This window comes from Sardina pilchardus, chromosome 2, assembly GCF_963854185.1.
Source record: "Sardina pilchardus chromosome 2, fSarPil1.1, whole genome shotgun sequence".
Taxonomy (NCBI): Eukaryota; Metazoa; Chordata; class Actinopteri; order Clupeiformes; family Clupeidae; genus Sardina; species Sardina pilchardus.
This window is the reverse complement of record NC_084995.1, coordinates 13312373-13333710: the sequence shown is the minus strand read 5'-3', so window position 1 is coordinate 13333710 and position 21338 is coordinate 13312373. Positions and strand designations below refer to the sequence as shown.

Here is a 21338-nt window from a genome sequence, read left to right as displayed (position 1 = left end):
CACCATGCAATCCAATGGGATTTTATCCGGGTACAGTTGAGACAAAGTGTCTCATCTGTACCCTTCTGACCATCTTGCACATTTTTCTAAATAATGCAACAACCTTGCATGAAAGGATGTCATGAAATATGTCAGTTTGTAGAGCACAGAATGACCTTTGCAATGATGTAAGAAAAGTATAACAGTCACATTGGAGTAACAAGATATTCACTGTGGAAGGAACATGGTTAAGTGAAATTCTCACTATGGTAAAAATACTTTTGCCAATATCTTTGGACAGGAGATATGCACAGTGTCCAAATTTCCCATGATTAAAGAGAACACTAACACACATATGTGTAGCAAAAATCATAGATCAGGCTTGGTTTGCAGGCAAGATATTTAAGGTGTCTCAACTGTACACATGACCCAACTGTACTCAGTCTACCCTACACACATGCATAGCACTTTAAGCACTTTTAGCACTTCAAATATTGACTGCTTTGAAGTGAAAGTGCATGTCTAACAATATGGCATAGCCTAATAATAATAATTGTGATAATGATAATCATAATGATAATTTGATGTGGGGTGGAGGTACGTGTAGGTGGGCCCCTACACGTATTTTTGTTCCGTATTTTATTTTCTCAGAGTTGGCAACCCTACTCCCAAAATGTGACACATTTGAACTTCTCATTACGTTTTACATCTGTCAAAAGTTTGGATTATGTTTCAGGAGTTAAACTGACACCTAGGCTATCAATGCTCTATTTGTAAGCTAAAATAAACTAGTAAACACCATATCGCTAACGTGCATCAATTGGAGTTAGCGTGCTAGCTTAGCGAGCTAGCTTAGCTAGCTAGCTTAGGCCAAGATTTAAAACCAGGTCGAATTTACTACGGCTGGCCCTAGGTGCCTGTTGTGTTTTCCGCTAGACCTTTTCAAACAAGACCAACTACAGTAGGCTATTTGACGTTCGTTATCGCACTGGGACTTGTTAATTACCGAACGTTACAAAAACCTGCCTTGCTATAACGTTAGCTCCCAAACGGCAGGCTACTCCCAAACAGTGACACATTTGAACTTCTCGTTACATTTTACAACTGTCAAAAGTTTGGATTATGTTTCAGTAGGCCTAGTTAGGCTGTCACCTAGGCCAGTGTTTTTCAACCTTTTTTGAGCCAAGGCACACTTTTTTCATTGAGAAAATCCTGGGGCACACCACCAGCCGAAAATGTTAAATAAAATGAAATTTTACTGAAAATGAAATGAAATAAAAATCTGTAGCCCGCAATAACGATATCAAGTCATTCTTGTCAAAGTGTCTTGAATAGGAATCAAATGAACACAAAGAAAATTATTTCTATTCACTCTTTTTTAGACCACTTAGGTGAAATTGGATAATTTCCCACGGCACACCTAACAATGTGTCACGGCACACTAGTGTGCCACGGCACAGTGGTTGAAAAACACTGACCTAGGCTATTAAGGCTCTATTTGTAAGCTGAGATAAACTAGCTAGTAAACACCATATCACTAACATGCATCACTTGGAGTTAGCTAGATGGAGGAAACGAGCGCTTTAGCCAACTTATTGAACCGCATCAAATAGCTTGCAAAGTTGCGTTTCAACAAAACGGTTACCTTACTTTCAAGAATAACTCCGTAGACAAAAAGTCAAAATGATTGCACTGTTTCCACGATATAAATCCACGAAAACACTCAGTATAGAGCTACATTGACTGAGACTTCTATGGGGTCGCCTGGGTCTGCACTGACTAACAAATCACATGGTGTAGTGGGCGGGGACAGTGCTCTCGACCACAGAATGTCAAATGAGTGAGAGACTTTTACAGACAATTGAGTTTCATTCCCTAGGGCATCAAACAAATAACCCTAAATAACTCACTTTCTGTTAATGTGTTTAAAGTCAAAATTGCAGCATAGGTTAATATGACTATTAGTATTTGTAAACTCATCTCATAATACTTTAGGTAAAACTATGTGTCAACCACAATCATTAATATGCTATTATAAGTGACAAAATCACAACCACACCAAACAACATCAAAACTTGAATGTGACTGTCACTACAACCACACTATCTAATACTCCATTAAATTTCATCCAAATTAGTCACTGCTTTCTGCCTATAACACCAACTTATTGTTCCTTTTATAAGACACCTAGGTTCAAACCTGTGTGTGTGTGTGTGTGTGTGTGTGTGTGTGTGTGTGTGTGTGTGTGTGTGTCTGTGTGTGTGTGTCTGTGTCTGTGTCTGAGTCTCTATGTGGAAAGCGAGGGAGGTTAGAGAGACATTCAGCTGGGAGAGAGGGGAGGGGTGGAAAGAACTGTGGGGGGAGGGAAACAGTGAGGGAGCCAGACCGTGCGCGGCTAGGCACACAGACCTATAAAAACCTAATAAACCTAAATATCTCACTTTCTGTTAACATGGTTGAAATCAAAATGGCAGCATAGGTTGATATGATTATAATTATTCATCAACTCGCTTCAAAATATTTTAGCTAAAACTGTGTCCACCACAATCATTAATGCGCTTTTAAAAAACACAAACAACACCAAATTCAAAACTTTGTATATGACTGTCACTACAAACACACTAACTAATACTCCATCAAATTTCATCCACATTAGTCACTGTTTTCTGCCTATAACACCAACTTTTTGTTTCTTTTATAAGACACCTAGATTCAAACCTTCGCCATTTCAATATACTTTTGAAATTCAAAAATCTGGTCGCAATTCCTCTCAGGCAACCCCTCAAGATCATTTTAGTGCTTAAATGACATAATTTCGATAAACCGTCTAGGAGAAGTATTTCAAAATACATGATGTGCAAAAATCAGAAAATCTCACATAATTCAAATTCTTCTACGATTCACTATATAGTTTGAATGTAAAACTTGTTCAGAATAATACAACACACATGTCCACCAAATTTGGTTCATTTCCGTGAATGTATGTGTCAACCACAGTAGACGGCGCGCTAGGTGGCGCTATAGAGTCCGTGAGCCACACCCTAGGCCACAGCTCTGTGTCTGAGTATCAAATGCAATTCTACATATGCCAGCTAAATTGCAAGAGTTTTAGAGCATGCCAAGTTGGTGAAAAATGTTACTGGTAAGATAATTATACTATAATAATAATAATAAATATAGCCGCAAGCGGCGATGGCGGGCCCGAGCACCTGCGGTGCGGAGACCTGTGACATTTCGGAATCTAACAAAGCAACATGAGGCGTGTTGGTGGGCATGTGCATGAGCAACACACATGGCCACCAAATTTGGTCAATTTTCTTGAATGTATGTGTCAACCACAACAGACAACGCGCTAGGTGGCGCTATAGAGTCCCTAAGCCACACCCTAGGCCAGAGCTGTTTTTCACTAGCGGCAGTAATAACACACAAGCTCATGAAATTTGATTCATTTTTGTGAATGTAAATGTCAACCCAAAACGGCTAACACGCTAGGTGGCGCTATAGAGTCCCTAAGCCACACCCTCAATAGCGATCGCAATAACACATGTGTCCACCAAATTTGGTTCATTTTCGTGAATGTATGTTTCAACCACAACAGACAACGCACTAGGTGGCGCTATAGAGTCCCTAAGCCACACCCTAGGCCAAAGCTCTGTCTCTGACTAGTGATAGCAATAACACATAAGTCCACCAAATTTGGTTCATTTTCATGAATGTTTGTGTCAACCACAACAGATAACGTACTACTAGGTGGCGCTATAGAGTCCCTAAGCCACACCCTAGGCCAGAGCTCTGTCTCTGACTAGCGATAGCAATAACACATAAGTCCACCAAATTTGGTTAATTTTCGTGAATGTTTGTGTCAACCACAACAGATAACGTGCTACTAGGTGGCGCTATAGAGTCCCTAAGCCACACCTTAGGCCAGAGCTCTGTCTCTGACTAGCGATAGCAAAAACACATAAATCCACCAAATTTGGTTCATTTCGTGAATGTTTGTGTCAACCACAACAGATAACGTACTACTAGGTGGCACTATAGACACCCTAAGCCACACCCTAGGCCAGAGCTCTGTCTCTGACTAGCGATAGCAATAACACATAAGTCCACCAAATTTGGTTCATTTTCGTGAATGTTTGTGTCAACCACAACAGATAACGTGCTACTAGGTGGCGCTATAGAGTCCCTAAGCCACACCTTAGGCCAGAGCTCTGTCTCTGACTAGCGATAGCAAAAACACATAAATCCACCAAATTTGGTTCATTTTCGTGAATGTTTGTGTCAACCACAACAGATAACGTGCTACTAGGTGGCGCTATAGAGTCCCGAAGCCACACCTTAGGCCAGAGCTCTGTCTCTAACTAGCGATAGCAATAACACATAAGTCCACCAAATTTGGTTCATTTTCGTGAATGTTTGTGTCAACCACAACAGATAACGTGCTACTAGGTGGCGCTATAGAGTCCCTAAGCCACACCTTAGGCCAGAGCTCTGTCTCTGAATAACTATAGCAATAACACACATGCCCATAAAATTTGGTTCATTTTGGTGAATGTACATGTCAACCACAACAGACAATGCATTAGGTGGCGCTCTAGAGTCCCTAAGCCACACTCTAGGCCAGAGCTCTGTCTCTGACTAGCGATAGCAAAAACACATAAATCCACCAAATTTGGTTCATTTTCGTGAATGTTTGTGTCAACCACAACAGATAACGTGCTACTAGGTGGCGCTATAGAGTCCCGAAGCCACACCTTAGGCCAGAGCTCTGTCCCTGACTAGCAGAAGCAATTCCACATGTAGCTGCCAAATTACATCCAATTTATAACCTATTTTCTGCTTATAACACCAACTTCCTGTTTCGTAATAAGACGCCATAATTCAAACCTTCGCCATTTCGATATGCTTCGAAAATTCAAAAATCTGTTCGCAATTCCTCTCGGGCAAACCCTCAAGATCCTTTTACTGCTCATATGACATGATTTCGATAAACCGTCCAGGATAAGTGTTTCAAAATACATGATGTGCAAAAATCATAATCATAATCATAACTCAAATTTGTTTAAGATTCACTATGTAGTGTAAATGTAAAAGTTGTTTAGATTTATACAACACATCTGCCTACCAAATTTGGTTCATTTTCATGCATGCACATGTCAACCACAACAGACAGCGCGATAGGTGGTGCTATAGACCCCCTGAGCCACACCCTAGGCCAGGGCTCTGTCTCTCAGTATCAAATGCAATTCTACATATGCCTGCCAAATTACAAGAGTTTTGGAGCATGCCAAGTTGGTGAAACGGCCAAACGGGCTAAGACGAAGAGAGAATAATAATATTGTGTGTGTGTGTGTGTGAGTGTGTGAGTGAGTGAGTGAGTGAGTGAGTGACCAGGAGTCCCTAAGCCACACGCTAGGCCAGGGCTCTGTCTCAGACTAGAGGTGGCAACACACAAGGCAAAGACAAATTTTTATGAGGATTAGAACTTGGGAACTTGGGTCAGTCCCCAATTCAATCACAAAAATGACTTAACCTGAATAAAATCTTTATACACATGATCTTTTTGAAGGCTTGAAGGCTTGAAGAGAAGCATGTCAAGGTACTGTGCCATAGGGGTGGGAATTGGCAAAAAAATTCAGATTCGATACTATTGCGATATTTGGGCCACAATTCGATAATATTGCGATTCTTAACATATTGCGATACACCAAGTATTGCAATTCGATTTTGCGATATATTGCTATTCATGTCTCTCATATTATTCTAAGTCATTACAAAAAATTAGGAAAATAACACTGTTCAACTTACTTTGCAATGGCATGGTGCATGTCGAGGTCCTTACTATTCACTTTTTGTTGAAAACCAAAATACACCCACCTTTTTCGATGTGAAAGTAGTGTAGAGTGTTGTGTACAACAGGTTGTGATTGTGAAGCCATTTTCATTTATTATTGCTGTTGAATGCACAATGAAGCACCACAACACGTGCCCCCCTTATAAGCGTAATAAGCTAATTTAATGTGATCAGAGTAAACCCTGAGTAAACTCGACTCAAATAAAAGTAAAATGGATAATTAAATTATATAATTAAGTATTGCGATACTTTGAGTACAAGTATCGATTTAATTGTGTGCACAAAATATTGCGATACTGAACAGAATCGATTTTTTCCCCCACCACTACTGTGCCATGCATACAACATACATCTTTCATAATCATCTTTATAGTTTTTGATTATATAACGACAATATCATGATGGTAGTTTCTCTGTTGTTCTCTAAGTTTACTTTCTCTCTCTCTCTCTCTCTCTCTCTCTCTCTCTCTCTCTTTACCTTTTACTTTGCATCACACTGTCATTCTTGACTCTGTGTGTGTGTGTGTGTGTGTGTGTGTGTGTGTGTGTGTGTGTGTGTGTGTGTGTGTGTCTGTGTCTGTGTCTGTGTCTCTGTGTGGAGAGCGGGGGAGGAGAGAGAGACATCCAGCTGGGAGAGAGGGGAAAGTGTGAATAACTGTGGGGGGAAGGAAAGAAACAAGGAGGGGGAGAGTGGGTGAGCCACAGTGAGGGAGCGGCTAGGTAGTTCTGTGTGTAACACGCGCGGGCAGCAAGGAGCGGATAGGAGAGACCATAGTCATATGAAAACCTAAATAACTCACTTTCTGTTAATGTGGTTTACGTCGAAATTGCAGCATAGGTTGATATGATTATCATTATTCATCAACTCGCTTCAAAATATTTTAGCTAAAACTGTGTCCACCACAATCATTAATGCGCTTTTAAAAATCACAAACAACACCAAATTCAAAACTTTGTATATGACTGTCACTACAAACACACTAACTAATACTCCATCAAATTTCATCCAAATTAGTCACTGTTTTCTGCCTATAACACCAACTTTTTGTTCCTTTTATAAGACACCTAGGTTCAAACCTTCGCCATTTCGATATACTTTTGAAATTCAAAAATCTGTTCGCAATTTCTCTTGGGCAACCCCTCAAGATCATTTTACTGCTAAAATGACATGATTTCGACAAACCGTCTAGGAGAAGTGTTTCAAAATACGTGATGTGCAAAAATCATAATCATAATCATAACTCAAATTCTTCTAAGATTCACTATATAGTTTAAATGTAAAACTTGTTCAGATTCATACAACACACATGTCCACCAAATTTGGTTCATTTCCGTGAATGTATGTGTCAACCACAGTAGACGGCGCGCTAGGTGGCGCTATAGAGTCCCTGAGCCACACCCTAGGCCACAGCTCTGTGTCTGAGTATCAAATGCAATTCTACATATGCCAGCTAAATTGCAAGAGTTTTAGAGCATGCCAAGTTGGTGAAAAATGTTACTGGTAAGATAATTATACTATAATAATAATAAGAATAATCTGAGCAAAAACAATAGGGCCTTGCACCTACGGTGCAGCCACTTTCAGTGGCCGCACCTCGGTGCTCGGGCCCTAAATATAGCCGCAAGCGGCGATGGCGGGCCCGAGCACCTGTGGTGCGGAGACCTGTGACATTTCGGAATCTAACAAAGCAACATGTGTGGGTTGGTGTGCCTGTGCATGAGCAACATACATGCCCACTAAATTTGGTTCATTTTTGTGAATATATTTGTCAACCACAAAAGACAACATGCTAGGTGGCACTATAGAGTACCTAAGCGACACCCTAGGCCAGAGCTCTGTCCCTGACTAGCGGTAGCAATAACACACAAGCCTACCTAATTGTGTCAATGTCAACCATAAAAGACAACGTGCTAGGTGGCACTATAGAGTCCCTATGCCAAACCCTAGGCCAGAGCTCTGTCCCTGACTAGCTGTAGCAATAACACACATGCCCACCAAATGTGACTAATTTTCGTGAATATATGTGTCAACCACAACAGACAACACGCTAGGTGGCGCTATAGAGTCCCTAAGCCACACCCTAGGCCTGAGCGCCTTTTCTGACTAGCGATAGCAATACGAAAGAAGTCCAATAAATTTGGTTCATTTTCATGAATGTACACGTCAACCACAACAGACAACAAACTAGGTGGCGCTTAGTCCTTAAGCCACACCCTAGGCCAGAGCTCTATCTTTCAGTAGCGACACCAATAACACGTAAAACCACCAAATTTGCTTCATTTTCGTGAATGTACACGTCAACCACAACACAATCTGCTAGGTGGCACTATAGAGTCCCTAAGCCACACCCTAGACCAGAGCTCTGTCTCTGACTAGGGGTAGCAAAAACAATTTTGTCTGTGAAATTTCTAAAGTACGCCTTCTGCCACGAAGATAAATTGTAGGGTTTTAAATATTCAAAAAAAGAGTAAAAGGTCTGCACACTTCCTCTCACTTAATTTACTTTATTAGTTCAAGGGTTTTAAATGTTCCTCATAAAAAGTATTTTCGAAGTCCAAATAAAAGAAAATGTTGCTGTTATTGCTACGATAGACCGTTAAATTTACATGCACAGGTTTTGTACACCATTGTCATGGCCAAATTCAAGCACTTTTTAAGGACTTTCAAGACCAGTTTTCCAGTATTGAAATTGTGTGTGAACAAATTCAAAGCCCTGTTGTTTGAGGTCACTGTAGGATAAAGAACCAGGAAATTTGATACAACCTTAGCCGAATACTGAACCAGCAACTATCATTAGGTTAACTGAATGGGGCATAGAAAATGAGTGTTTGCTGCTCTGTCATATCAAGTTTCCTTGTTCTTTTTCTTACTGACAGCACTCGATGAGATTGATTCACACCATATTTCAGGGGTGTGATTGGCAAAGGACAAAAAAGAGGAAAATATACCCAGCACCCTCAGGAGAAAGTTTTCAAAAATGACCCCTTAAATGATAACATCAGATGACTTTTATGAGAACTGTTTATAAACTGTGATAAACATTATAACATATATCGAGGGCTGAGAACCAAAGGGGCAGTTGCGTAAGTGACATTTTGGTCAAAATTGAGTTATATCACCTGAAAGCTCTTGATGAGCTCTTTTTAGCTGACACAATTATTTATAAATATTAAATGATTGACAAAAACAAAAACCAAAGGTCTTTAACTGTGAACATAAGCAGTTAGATTTGTTTTGGCTCTATTGTAAAGTTGGTGAAATGTCACTTAGGCCCTGTGGTTCTCAGCCCTCGATATATATAGATATACATAGACTATATTGTAATAAGTCTACGACTAATTTATAGCAAAGTAGCCTAGGCCTACTCAAGACTAAACCAGATATGGCTGAAATATGTAGGGCAGCTATCATGATCATTTTGCCAACAATGATGTAGAACCATGGATTTTCCTAGTTCATGACATGCTTTGTTTTCACTTAAACCAACATAAAGTTATAAATATAGCTGCAAGCAGCAATGTGGGGGCCAAGCAGGCAGGCAAAAGGCCAGAGTTGCCACGGTAACTCAATGCTGTTAAGTCAAGTATATAGTTTTAAGCATTCACAAGAATTTTCATGTCAAACAACCCAAGATTGCCCGAGATGCGAGCCCACTTCCTGTTTGGCGACTTCGCCCCCAATTTCGGTTGGCTGTTGCAGGCGAACGGTTTAAGATATTGTTCCGAAAAGCAAGGGATATATTAGACTCCGACTGAAGATCATCTGTGTGAAGTTTCGTGCAGATCGGATACATTTTGTGTCCTGTGGAAATGTTTAAGGGATTCTGATTAAATCCAATATGGCGGCCGAATGAAAAAGGTTGATGTCACAAATTGAGCTGGGTCAGCCTAAGGACCTCCCACAGTATAACCAGACACCAGTAGCAAGTTCAAATTCCAAACACATCAACAGTTACAGGCCAAAATGCCTTTTTGCTAATTACAGCGCCCTCTAGAGGTCAAAGTTCACCAAATTTCTTGAGCCTCCTCCTGATGGGGTCCTGAGTCCATGTGCCAAGTTTGGTTCTGATGCGTGCAAGGTTTGCTGAAATATGAGCCAACTTCCTGTTTGGCGGCTTCGCCGCGAATTTCGATTGGCTGTTACGGGCTAACGGTAAAAGTTCTGAAGACGAAAAACAAGGCCTGTATTAGTCTTGGTCTAAAGATGCTATGTGTCAAATTTGGTGAAAATCAGTGTAAAATTGTGACCTCCAATACATTTTAAGTGTTTTTGATAAAATCCAAAATGGCGGAAAATCCATCATGGCGGAAAATGACGTCACAGGGTGCGTTGAACTCAGGCAGGTCCAAGGATTCCATAGACACCTGACTTTTGAAAATTGGCCTGAGTGGTCAAAAGTTACTTGTGTGAACGCAAGTCCAACTTTGACCTGTTGGTGGCGCTAGAGGGCTTGAGCTGCCGACATGAAACTTGGTCACATGAATTATCAGACTGTCCCTAATCAGTGTGCAAAATTTCACAACTTTTCAACAGTTGGTTCTATGGGCTGCCATTGACTTCAATGGCAGAATAATAATAATAATAATAAGAACAAATAGAAAAACAATGGGTGCCTTCGCAGCTTCGCTGCTTGGCCCCCAATTAGGGATGTAACGGTATGAAAATTTAACCCCACGGTTATAGTGACCAAAATTATCACGGTTTTCGGTGTTATCGCGGTTTTAAAAATTGTGTGTACAATATGTTAAGAAAGCGCTGATGGGTGTAGACAAGCTGAAATATTAGTTTTAAAAAGTATGACAGTGTTTATTACATTAAAAATATAGGCAAACCCTCATTGCCTTCAGCAGGATACTGATCATTCACAGCAGTGGCAATCCTAGTCTCTGCTCAACCCTCCACACACACAGAAAATGGCTTGTCTTGTTTATTGCATATTTTGAATTCACTTTATATATTTTGCTAATAGTTTAGAATATGTTAGGATCTGCATAATTACTTATAGCTAAAAATATTTTGAATACTTCATATTGATTTTTAAACTCTTACACTTGTCTTTAATGACTTTAATGTTGTGTAGGTCTAATTGAGAGCCTGCCACTTTAAGAGATACGTGAAGTAGGCTAATTATATTAACCTTCATTCGGTTTTTGGAAAGTAGTCATGCATAGTTCAAGGATATCCGTTTTCATTGAATAAAATGAATGTTCAAAACATTAACAAGTCAAAGAAAATATTGCTGGGATCATAGAAAAGATAAGTGTCTTGCAATGTTAACTTCTATGATTTTGGTGAGCACTAGGCTACTGTAGGCTACATTAATGATAGACATGACGCGTGAGCTAACGGGATAGTTACCTTGATGGAACTCTCTCAAGATGTTAAAAGTTTGCCAATAGGCTGTGTAGCTTTTTTCGGAAATTGAACTAAACACTACAGTAGGCCTAAATGAACTAAATTCCATAGCCTACTGTAGGTAGGTTACCATTGTGCTCCTTGGTTGGAAATGTTGGCTGTTTATAGCTTAACTTATGATTTGGAGTTTGGTATATCTGCTATATCCAATGAGTGACACCCAGCGCTCAACAAAACTTCACGGCATTCTCCTGATAACGTTACTGGAATAGCCTAGATTTAATGTGAACGTGTAGGCCTACATAAAAAGACGCAGAGTGGCTACATGATACAGCGCACGTTTTGGGGTGAAAATGTTGCACCCTTTAAAAGCAGGTGTAGCCTTATGAATCATGATTAAATCCATCAATTAGACAACAGAATTAGTAAGGTAAAGTTTTGTTTCATAGTTGCCTTCAGCTTGTGTCAAAATCAGGCTCGGATAAAGCTGGGAGGAATTAAACACGCGGTTACCACACCGTAGTATCAACCGTGATAATAATGATATTTGAAATGAACACGGTAATTGCTATCGTCAACATTTTTATCATGGTTTACCGTCACACCGGTAATCGTTACATCCCTAGTTATAATGTTGACTACATGTTTTAATATAGACCTACTTGATAACATATAGCCTACCCCCTTAGTCCTCTAGCTCTAGTCCTGTACAATATAATAGTGAATAGGCCTATTGATATATTGATGCTGTTTGAAGAGGTTGCTTGATGATATTTAAGTTCCAAAGAAAATCAAATTGCACCACTCCCTCTCCTTCCAAAGTAACATGTCCATCACCTTTCCTCCTAAAAACAAATGTCTGGCCCTACTGTTATAAGCTACATCATTTGTTCAAGTGCACACACTAAATGGAGAGCTAGGATTAAAATTCAAACTGTGCCTTTAAATAGGCGACTTTTTTCATCTATCATCACAATGCTACAGGCCATTTTCACTAAAAAAAATCAGCTCAATATTATGTGCAAGACAAGTTTACCAAGCATGCCAATGTGTTAATCTCTTAGCACTGTCGTCATACGTTTTCTCATAGTGAGATGGCTATCCCGAAATATGTTTTGAATGACGTCTTGAATGACATGGGGCGCACGGAGATAAGGCTGGAAAAACGCGAAATGACAAGGTGATAACTAAACAATTCAGTTGACCTAGGGTAGACAGGCTTTGTGGCTAAAACTATGAAAACCAGTAGGCTAGTCTGTCACAGCTAACTTCAGGCACTGTAGCCTAGACTAGTTTACACGCGCAGAAATTAAAAGTCAATATTGCCATCACGATATTGCTGTCATTATCGGAAAATCCGGACACGTCAAACTGGATGCGAACGCGTGGCAAAGCCAACAACAACTTCATAAATTACCTCTTTTAAATAAATAATTTGAGCCTACCGTTTCATGCCTAACGTCGACAGCAAATTTCTCAGTCCATCATAGGCAAGGTTATTAATGCATAGGCCTATAGTCTAATTAAACTAGGCTTAGTGATGGCAGATCAAATAATTAAAAAAACGTTTTGAAGTCTACCCAGAGCATGTTTGCAAACGCATGCAAAGGGATAAACTATGTTCATACCATCTTCAATCGTTTCAAAAACTAGGATTAGGCAGTCTGCCTATGCTGCTTGCATATGTATAGTTGCAAGAATCAAACGTTTGAAAAATATGGTTGTTTCTAGCCTCGTATGGTTTCAATTGGATCACACACACATTGCACGACTGCTCATATGAATCGGTGGCACCAAACTAACGTATTTCCAGATAGGGGAAACGTTTAGATTATTTTGAATAGACAGATGGTTCACTCAATTTAAAGGCAATTAATCACCACAACTGAATAACATTAACCTGCCTTGCACTGCAGGGAAATGTTCTTACCTTGATTGAAAGCTAAGCAGACGGCCAGTTCTAGTTCTGTCATCTTCTCTCCTGCTTTCTAGATGTCCATGGAGAAACGTCCTCCTTCAGTTAGGCAGAGTAGCAGCTAAGTTCGTTGTGGTTTCAAACTTACGTCCTCCACTAATAAAGGCATTATAGCTAGCTTCCACTCACAAACGGTAGGCTACTCCCAAAATGTGACACATTTGAACTTCTCATTACGTTTTACATCTGTCAAAAGTTGGATTATGTTTCAGGAGTTAAACTGACACCTAGGCTATCAATGCTCTATTTGTAAGCTAAAATAAACTAGTAAACACCATATCGCTAACGTGCATCAATTGGAGTTAGCGAGCTAGCTTAGCTAGCTAGCTAGCTAGCTTAGGCCAAGATTTAAAACCAGGTCGAATTTACTACGGCTGGCCCTAGGTGCCTGTTGTGTTTTCCGCTAGACCTTTTCAAACAAGACCAACTACAATAGGCTATTTGACGTTCGTTATCGCACTGGGACTTGTTAATTACCGAACGTGACAAAAACCTGCCTTGCTATAACGTTAGCTCCCAAACGGCAGGCTACTCCCAAACAGTGACACATTTGAACTTCACGTTACATTTTAGAACTGTTTAGAACTGTTTGGATTATGTTTCAGTAGGCCTAGTTAGGCTGTCACCTAGGCTATCAAGGCTCTATTTGTAAGCTGAGATAAACTAGCTAGTAAATACCATATCACTATAACGTGCATCACTTGGAGTTAGCTAGATGGAAGAAACGAGCGCTTTAGCCAACTTATTGAACCGCATCAAATAGCTTGCAAAGTTGCGTTTCAACAAAACTGTTACCTTACTTTCAAGAATAACTCCGTAGACAAAAAGTCAAAATGATTGCACTGTTTCCACGATATAAATCCACGAAAACACTCAGTATAGAGCTACATTGACTGAGACTTCTATGGGGTCGCCTGGATCTGCACTGACTAACAAATCACATGGTGTAGTGGGCGGGACAGTGCTCTCGACCACAGAATGTCAAATGAGTGAGAGACTTTTACAGACAATTGAGTTTCATTCCCTAGGGCATCAAACAAATAACCCTAAATAACTCACTTTCTGTTAATGTGTTTAAAGTCAAAATTGCAGCATAGGTTAATATGACTATTAGTATTTGTAAACTCATCTCATAATACTTTAGGTAAAACTATGTGTCAACCACAATCATTAATATGCTATTATAAGTGACAAAATCACAACCACACCAAACAACATCAAAACTTGAATGTGACTGTCACTACAACCACACTATCTAATACTCCATTAGATTTCATCCAAATTAGTCACTGCTTTCTGCCTATAACACCAACTTATTGTTCCTTTTATAAGACACCTAGGTTCAAACCTGTGTGTGTGTGTGTGTGTGTGTGTGTGTGTGTGTGTGTGTGTGTGTGTGTGTGTGTGTGTCTGTGTGTGTGTGTGTCTGTGTCTGTGTCTGAGTCTCTGTGTGGAAAGCGGGGGAGGTTAGAGAGACATCCAGCTGGGAAAGAGGGGAGGGGTGGGAAGAACTGTGGGGGGAGGGAAACAGATAAGGAGTGGTAGAGTGGGTGAGCCACAGTGAGGGAGCAAGACCATGCGCGGCTAGGCACAGAGACCTATAAAAACCTTATAAACCTAAATATCTCACTTTCTGTTAACATGGTTGAAATCAAAATTGCAGCATAGGTTGATATGATTATAATTATTCATCAACTCGTTTCAAAATATTTTAGCTAAAACTGTGTCCACCACAATCATTAATGCGCTTTTAAAAAACACAAACAACACCAAATTCAAAACTTTGTATATGACTGTCACTACAAACACACTAACTAATACTCCATCAAATTTCATCCAAATTAGTCACTGTTTTCTGCCTATAACACCAACTTTTTGTTTCTTTTATAAGACACCTAGATTCAAACCTTCGCCATTTCAATATACTTTTGAAATTCAAAAATCTGGTCGCAATTCCTCTCAGGCAACCCCTCAAGATCATTTTAGTGCTTAAATGACATAATTTCGATAAACCGTCTAGGAGAAGTATTTCAAAATACATGATGTGCAAAAATCAGAAAATCTCACATAATTCAAATTCTTCTAAGATTCACTATATAGTTTAAATGTAAAACTTGTTCAGAATAATACAACACACATGTCCACCAAATTTGGTTCATTTCCGTGAATGTATGCGTCAACCACAGTAGACGGTGCGCTAGGTGGCGCTATACAGTCCCTGAGCCTCACCCTAGGCCAAACCTTTGTCTCTAAGTACAGTTAACAATTCCACATCTAGATGCCAAATTACAAGAGTTTTAGTGCATGTCAAGTTGGTGAAAAAGGGCGAAAAAGTTAAGAGTAAGAGGAATCGAAGTATAATAATAATAATAAATATAGCCGCAAGCGGCGATGGCGGGCCCGAGCACCTGCGGTGTGGAGACCTGTGACATTTCGGAATCTAACAAAGCAACATGTGCGTGTTGGTGGGCCTGTGCATGAGCAACACACATGCCCACCAAATTTGGTCAATTTTCCTGAATGTATGTGTCAGCCACAACAGACAACACGCTAGGTAGCGCTATAGAGTCCCTAAGCCACACCCCAGGCCAGAGCTCTATCTCTGACTATCGATAGCAATAACGCACAAGCCCACCAAATTTGGTTCATTTTCGTGAATGTTTGTGTCAACCACAACAGATAACGTGCTACTAGGTGGCGCTATAGAGTCCCTAAGCCACACCCTAGGACAGAGCTCTGTCTCTGACTAGCAATAGCAATAACAAATAAGCCCACCAAATTTGGTTCATTTTTGTGAATGTATGTGTCAATCACAACAGACAACATGACAGAGTGTTCTTAACCCTTCTTTAATCATTATCTAATATTAAGGAAAGTTTCAGATCTCTTAACCAAGGTGTTATCACACACACACATTGCAAATAAGTTACAGGACTGTGGTGCCTTGTCTCATCCTCAGGTTGGGTTGTCACGTGTCGGCCTCCTTACTACCACTGCTTAACATGCATACAATATATAACTCAAATAAAATCATTATAAACATGATCTTTTCTTTACTTTTCACTTTGCATCACACTGTCATTCATGACTCATTTCAATTCTGGCCATTTATTTTCATGATTTTTACTCATATCAGGAAGGGAGAGAAAGGGGCTGGGATACAGAGACATGGGGGATGGGAAGGGAGTGAGAGAGTGTGTATGTGTGTGGGGGGGCATGCGAAAGAGGGGGGTCATGGGGCTAAGATAGTAGGTAGTAGTATAGGGAGACGGAGAGAGAGAGAGGCAGGGCAGAGGCAAAAGGGGGAAGGGCGAGGATGTGTGTGCGTGTCTCTCTGGGAAGCTTGCGCGTGTGTAATGTGTGTGTGTTTGAATGTAGCTCTCTTGGAAGCTCGCGCGTGTGTAATGTGTGTGTGTTTGAATGTAGTTCTGTGTGTAACAGGCGAAAGGAATGCGTGGGCAAGAAGGATCGGAGAGTGAGACATCCTCATATGAAAACCTAAATAACTCACTTTCTGTTAATGTGGTTAAAGTCAAAATTCAGCGTAGGTTCATATGAGTATTAATATATGTAAACTCATCTCATAATATTTTAGGTAAAACTATGTGTCAACCACTATCATTAATGTGCTATTGAGACACACAATCAACATCAAATCAAACAACATAAAAAAAATGTATGTGACTGTCACTACAAACACACTTACTAATACTCCATGTGAATTACACATTAACTCAGAGTAGTGAGCTGATTAGGGATTAGGTGCCTTGCTCTAGGGCACTTCAGCCGTGGACTGGTTGGGGATCGAACCGGCATTCCTCCAGTTACAAGCCCCAAGCCTTAACCAGTAGGCCACGGCTGCCCCAAGGTGTGTGTGTGTGTGTGTGTGTGTGTGTGTGTGTGTGTGTGTGTGTGTGTGTGTGTGTGTGTGTGTGTGTGTGTGTGTGTGTGTGTGTGTGTGTGTGTGTGTGTGTGTGTGTGTGTGTGTGTGTGTGTGTGTGTGCGCGCGCGAGCGCGCGCGCGTGCGTGAGAGAGAGAGACAGAGAGAATGACGGGGGAGGGGGAGAGAGAGAGCAGAGCTGAGAGAGAGAGCACCTACTCCTGCGCGGCTAAATGGATGGAGTATGAGACACATACTCCAAACACAAATACAAACACAAATAAACCTAAATACTCACTTACTGTGAACATGGCTAAAGTCAAAATTGCAGCATAGGTTGATATGATTATTATTATTATTCGTCAACTCGCTTCAAAATATTTTAGCTAAAACTGTGTCCACCACAATCATTAATGCACTTTAAAAATCACAAACAACACCAAATTCAAAACTTTGTATATGACTGTCACTACAAACACACTAACTAATACTCCATCAAATTTCATCCAAATTAGTCACTGTTTTCTGCCTATAACACCAACTTTTTGTTTCTTTTATAAGACACCTAGATTCAAACCTTCGCCATTTCAATATACTTTTGAAATTCAAAAATCTGGTCGCAATTTCTCTTGGGCAACCCCTCAAGATCATTTTACTGCTGAAATGACATGATTTTGATAAACCGTCTAGGAGAAGTGTCTCAAAATACATGATGTGCAAAAATCATAATCATAATCATAACTCAAATTCTTCTAATATTTACTATAGAGTGTAAATGTAAAAGTTGTTCAGATTAATAGAACACACATGCCCACCAAATCTGGGCCATTTTCGTGAATGCATGTGTCGACCACAACAGACAGCGCGATAGGTGGCGCTATAGAGTCCCTGAGCCACACCCTAGGCCAGAGCTCTGTCTCTGGGTTTCGATTGCAATTCTACAAATGGCTGCCAAATTACAAGAGTTTTAGAGCATGCCAAGTTGGTGAAAAAAAAAAACAGGTAAGGAGGAAAAAACTATAATAATAATAATAATAATAATAATAATAATAATAATAATCTGAGCAAAAACAATAGGGCCTTGCACCTACGGTGCAGCCGCTGCTACAGCGGCCGCACCTCGGTGCTCGGGCCCTAATAAATATAGCCGCAAGCGGCGATGGCGGGCCCGAGCACCTGCGGTGCGGAGACCTGTGACATTTCGGAATCTAACAAAGCAACATGTGTGGGTTGGTGTGCCTGTGCATGAGCAACATACATGCCCACTAAATTTGGTTCATTTTTGTGAATATATGTGTCAACCACAAAAGACAACATGCTAGGTGGCACTATAGAGTACCTAAGCGACACCCTAGGCCAGAGCTCTGTCCCTGACTAGCGGTAGCAATAACACACAAGCCTACCTAATTGTGTCAATGTATGTGTCAACCATAAAAGACAACGTGCTAGGTGGCACTATAGAGTCCCTATGCCAAACCCTAGGCCAGAGCTCTGTCCTTGACTAGCTGTAGCAATAACACACATGCCCACCAAATGTGACTAATTTTCGTGAATATATGTGTCAACCACAACAGACAACACGCTAGGTGGCGCTATAGAGTCCCTAAGCCACACCCTAGGCCTGAGCTCCTTTTCTGACTAGCGATAGCAATACGAAAGAAGTCCAATAAATTTGGTTCATTTTCATGAATGTACACGTCAACCACAACAGACAACAAACTAGGTGGCGCTTAGTCCTTAAGCCACACCCTAGGCCAGAGCTCTATCTTTCAGTAGCGACACCAATAACACGTAAAACCACCAAATTTGCTTCATTTTCGTGAATGTACACGTCAACCACAACACAATCTGCTAGGTGGCACTATAGAGTCCCTAAGCCACACCCTAGACCAGAGCTTTGTCTCTGACTAGGGGTAGCAAAAACAATTTTGTCTGTGAAATTTCTAAAGTACGCCTTCTGCCACGAAGATAAATTGTAGGGTTTTAAATGTTCAAAAAAAGAGTGAAAGGTCCACACACTTCCTCTCACTTAATTTAAAAAGTGGTTAAAGTTTTTTTTTTTGCTGAATCTAGTAGAGTAGGTGTACCTCTTTAAGATTTAAGAGGGTGCCCGGTGATATCCCTTGGGCAATTTTGTATATTAAGCCTTTCTTGTCCAATGTGTTGAATATAAGGCGGATATGGATGAGTTTCTTCTCTCACTCGAAGAACAAAATCTCCACTTCACAAGCATCTACATACACCAAACTTTTCAGTCTTATACCTAACCATGTTTAGAAGGATTTTGCAGAGGGGTTTGTTGATATATGATTCTTAGCCTGATTTACATGACATTTTATTCCAAAAAACATGGCGAAAATGGATTTTTTAAAGGCTGGTATAGTATTTTCTGATTTACTGAATAACTAAATGAGATATCTATAATTCCCTCTCTAAAATACTTTTCATCTCTTATGTCAACAAAATGAAAAGAAAAAAATTTAAGCTGGCTTTGTCCAATGTTCAGATTTGATCTTTTTACGTTTATGCAAATCAGCGCATATTTAATTACATCATACCTAATTTGCATATTCAAACATTACATTTCAGAAAACTTGTAATACATTTATTTTTCATATTGATCTAAGTAATCAACTGGTGAAGTTTCATAGTGATATCTGCTTGTTAATTCTTTTACCCTATTCACCTGCAGTATATCCGCCTTATAGTCAACACATTGGACAAGAAAGGCTTAATATATGAAATTGCCCAAGGGATATCACCGGGCACCCTCTTAAATCTTAAAGAGGTACCCCTAGTCTACTAGATTCTGCAAAAAAAAAAACTTTAACCGACAAAGCCAGGTTCACCTAAATTATGGCATTTGGCTCCCGGACTAATATGTCCATCACCTTTCCTCCTAAAAACAAATGTCTGGCCCTACTGTTATAAGCTACATCATTTGTTCAAGTGCACACACTAAATGGAGAGCTAGGATTAAAATTCAAACTGTGCCTTTAAATAGGCGACTTTTTTCATCTATCAGCACAATGCTACAGGCCATTTTCACTAAAAAAATCAGCTCAATATTATGTGCAAGACAAGTTTACCAAGCATGCCAATGTGTTAATCTCTTAGCACTGTCGTCATACGTTTTCTCATAGTGAGATGGCTATCCCGAAATATGTTTTGAATGACGTCTTGAATGACATGGGGCGCACGGAGATAAGGCTGGAAAAACGCGAAATGCCAAGGTGATAACTAAACAATTGAGTTGACCTAGGGTAGACAGGCTTTGTGGCTAAAACTGAAAACCAGTAGGCTAGTCTGTCACAGCTAACTTCAGGCACTGTAGCCTAGACTAGTTTACACGCGCAGAAATTAAAAGTCAATATTGCCATCACGAGATTGCTGTCATTATCGGAAAATCCGGACACGTCAAACTGGATGCGAACGCGTGGCAAAGCCAACAACAACTTCATAAATTACGTCTTTTAAATAAATAATTTGAGCCTACCGTTTCATGCCTAACGTCGACAGCAAATTTCTCAGTCCATCATAGGCAAGGTTATTAATGCATAGGCCTATAGCCTAATTTAACTAGGCTTAGTGATGGCAGATCAAATAATAAAAAAAAACGTTTTGAAGTCTACCCAGAGCATGTTTGCAAACGCATGCAAAGGGATAAACTATGTTCATACCATCTTCAATCGTTTCAAAAACTAAGATTAGGCAGTCTGCCTATGCTGTTTGCATGTATTAGTTGCAGGAATCAATCGTTTGAAAAATATGGTTGTTTCTAGCCTCGTATGGTTTCACTTGGATCACACACACATTGCACGACTGCTCATATGAATCGGTGGCACCAAACTAACGTATTTCCAGATAGGGGAAACGTTTAGATTATTTTGAATAGATAGATGGTTCACTCAATTTAAAGGCAATTAATCACCACAACTGAATAACATTAACCTGCCTTGCACTGCAGGGAAATGTTCTTACCTTGATTGAAAGCTAAGCAGACGGCCAGTTCTAGTTCTGTCATCTTCTCTCCTGCTTTCTAGATGTCCATGGAGAAACGTCCTCCTTCAGTTAGGCAGAGTAAGTTCGTTGTGGTTTCAAACTTACGTCCTCCACTAATAAAGGCATTAGCTAGCTTCCACTCACAAACGGTAGGCTACTCCCAAAATGTGACACATTTGAACTTCTCATTACGTTTTACATCTGTCAAAAGTTTGGATTATGTTTCAGGAGTTAAACTGACACCTAGGCTATCAATGCTCTATTTGTAAGCTAAAATAAACTAGTAAACACCA

General features: G+C 40.1%; 1 protein-coding gene across 1 annotated transcript in view; it reads left to right on the top strand.

The window, feature by feature from the left end:
* rab12 (RAB12, member RAS oncogene family) overlaps window positions 1-17078 on the top strand; it is a 203909-nt gene extending 186831 nt beyond the window's left edge. The window contains exon 7 of the transcript XR_009936195.1: window positions 17032-17078. The gene's annotated coding sequence lies outside the window, so the exon portion shown is untranslated. The remainder of the gene's footprint in view (window positions 1-17031) is intronic.
* Window positions 17079-21338: the final 4260 nt, after the last annotated feature.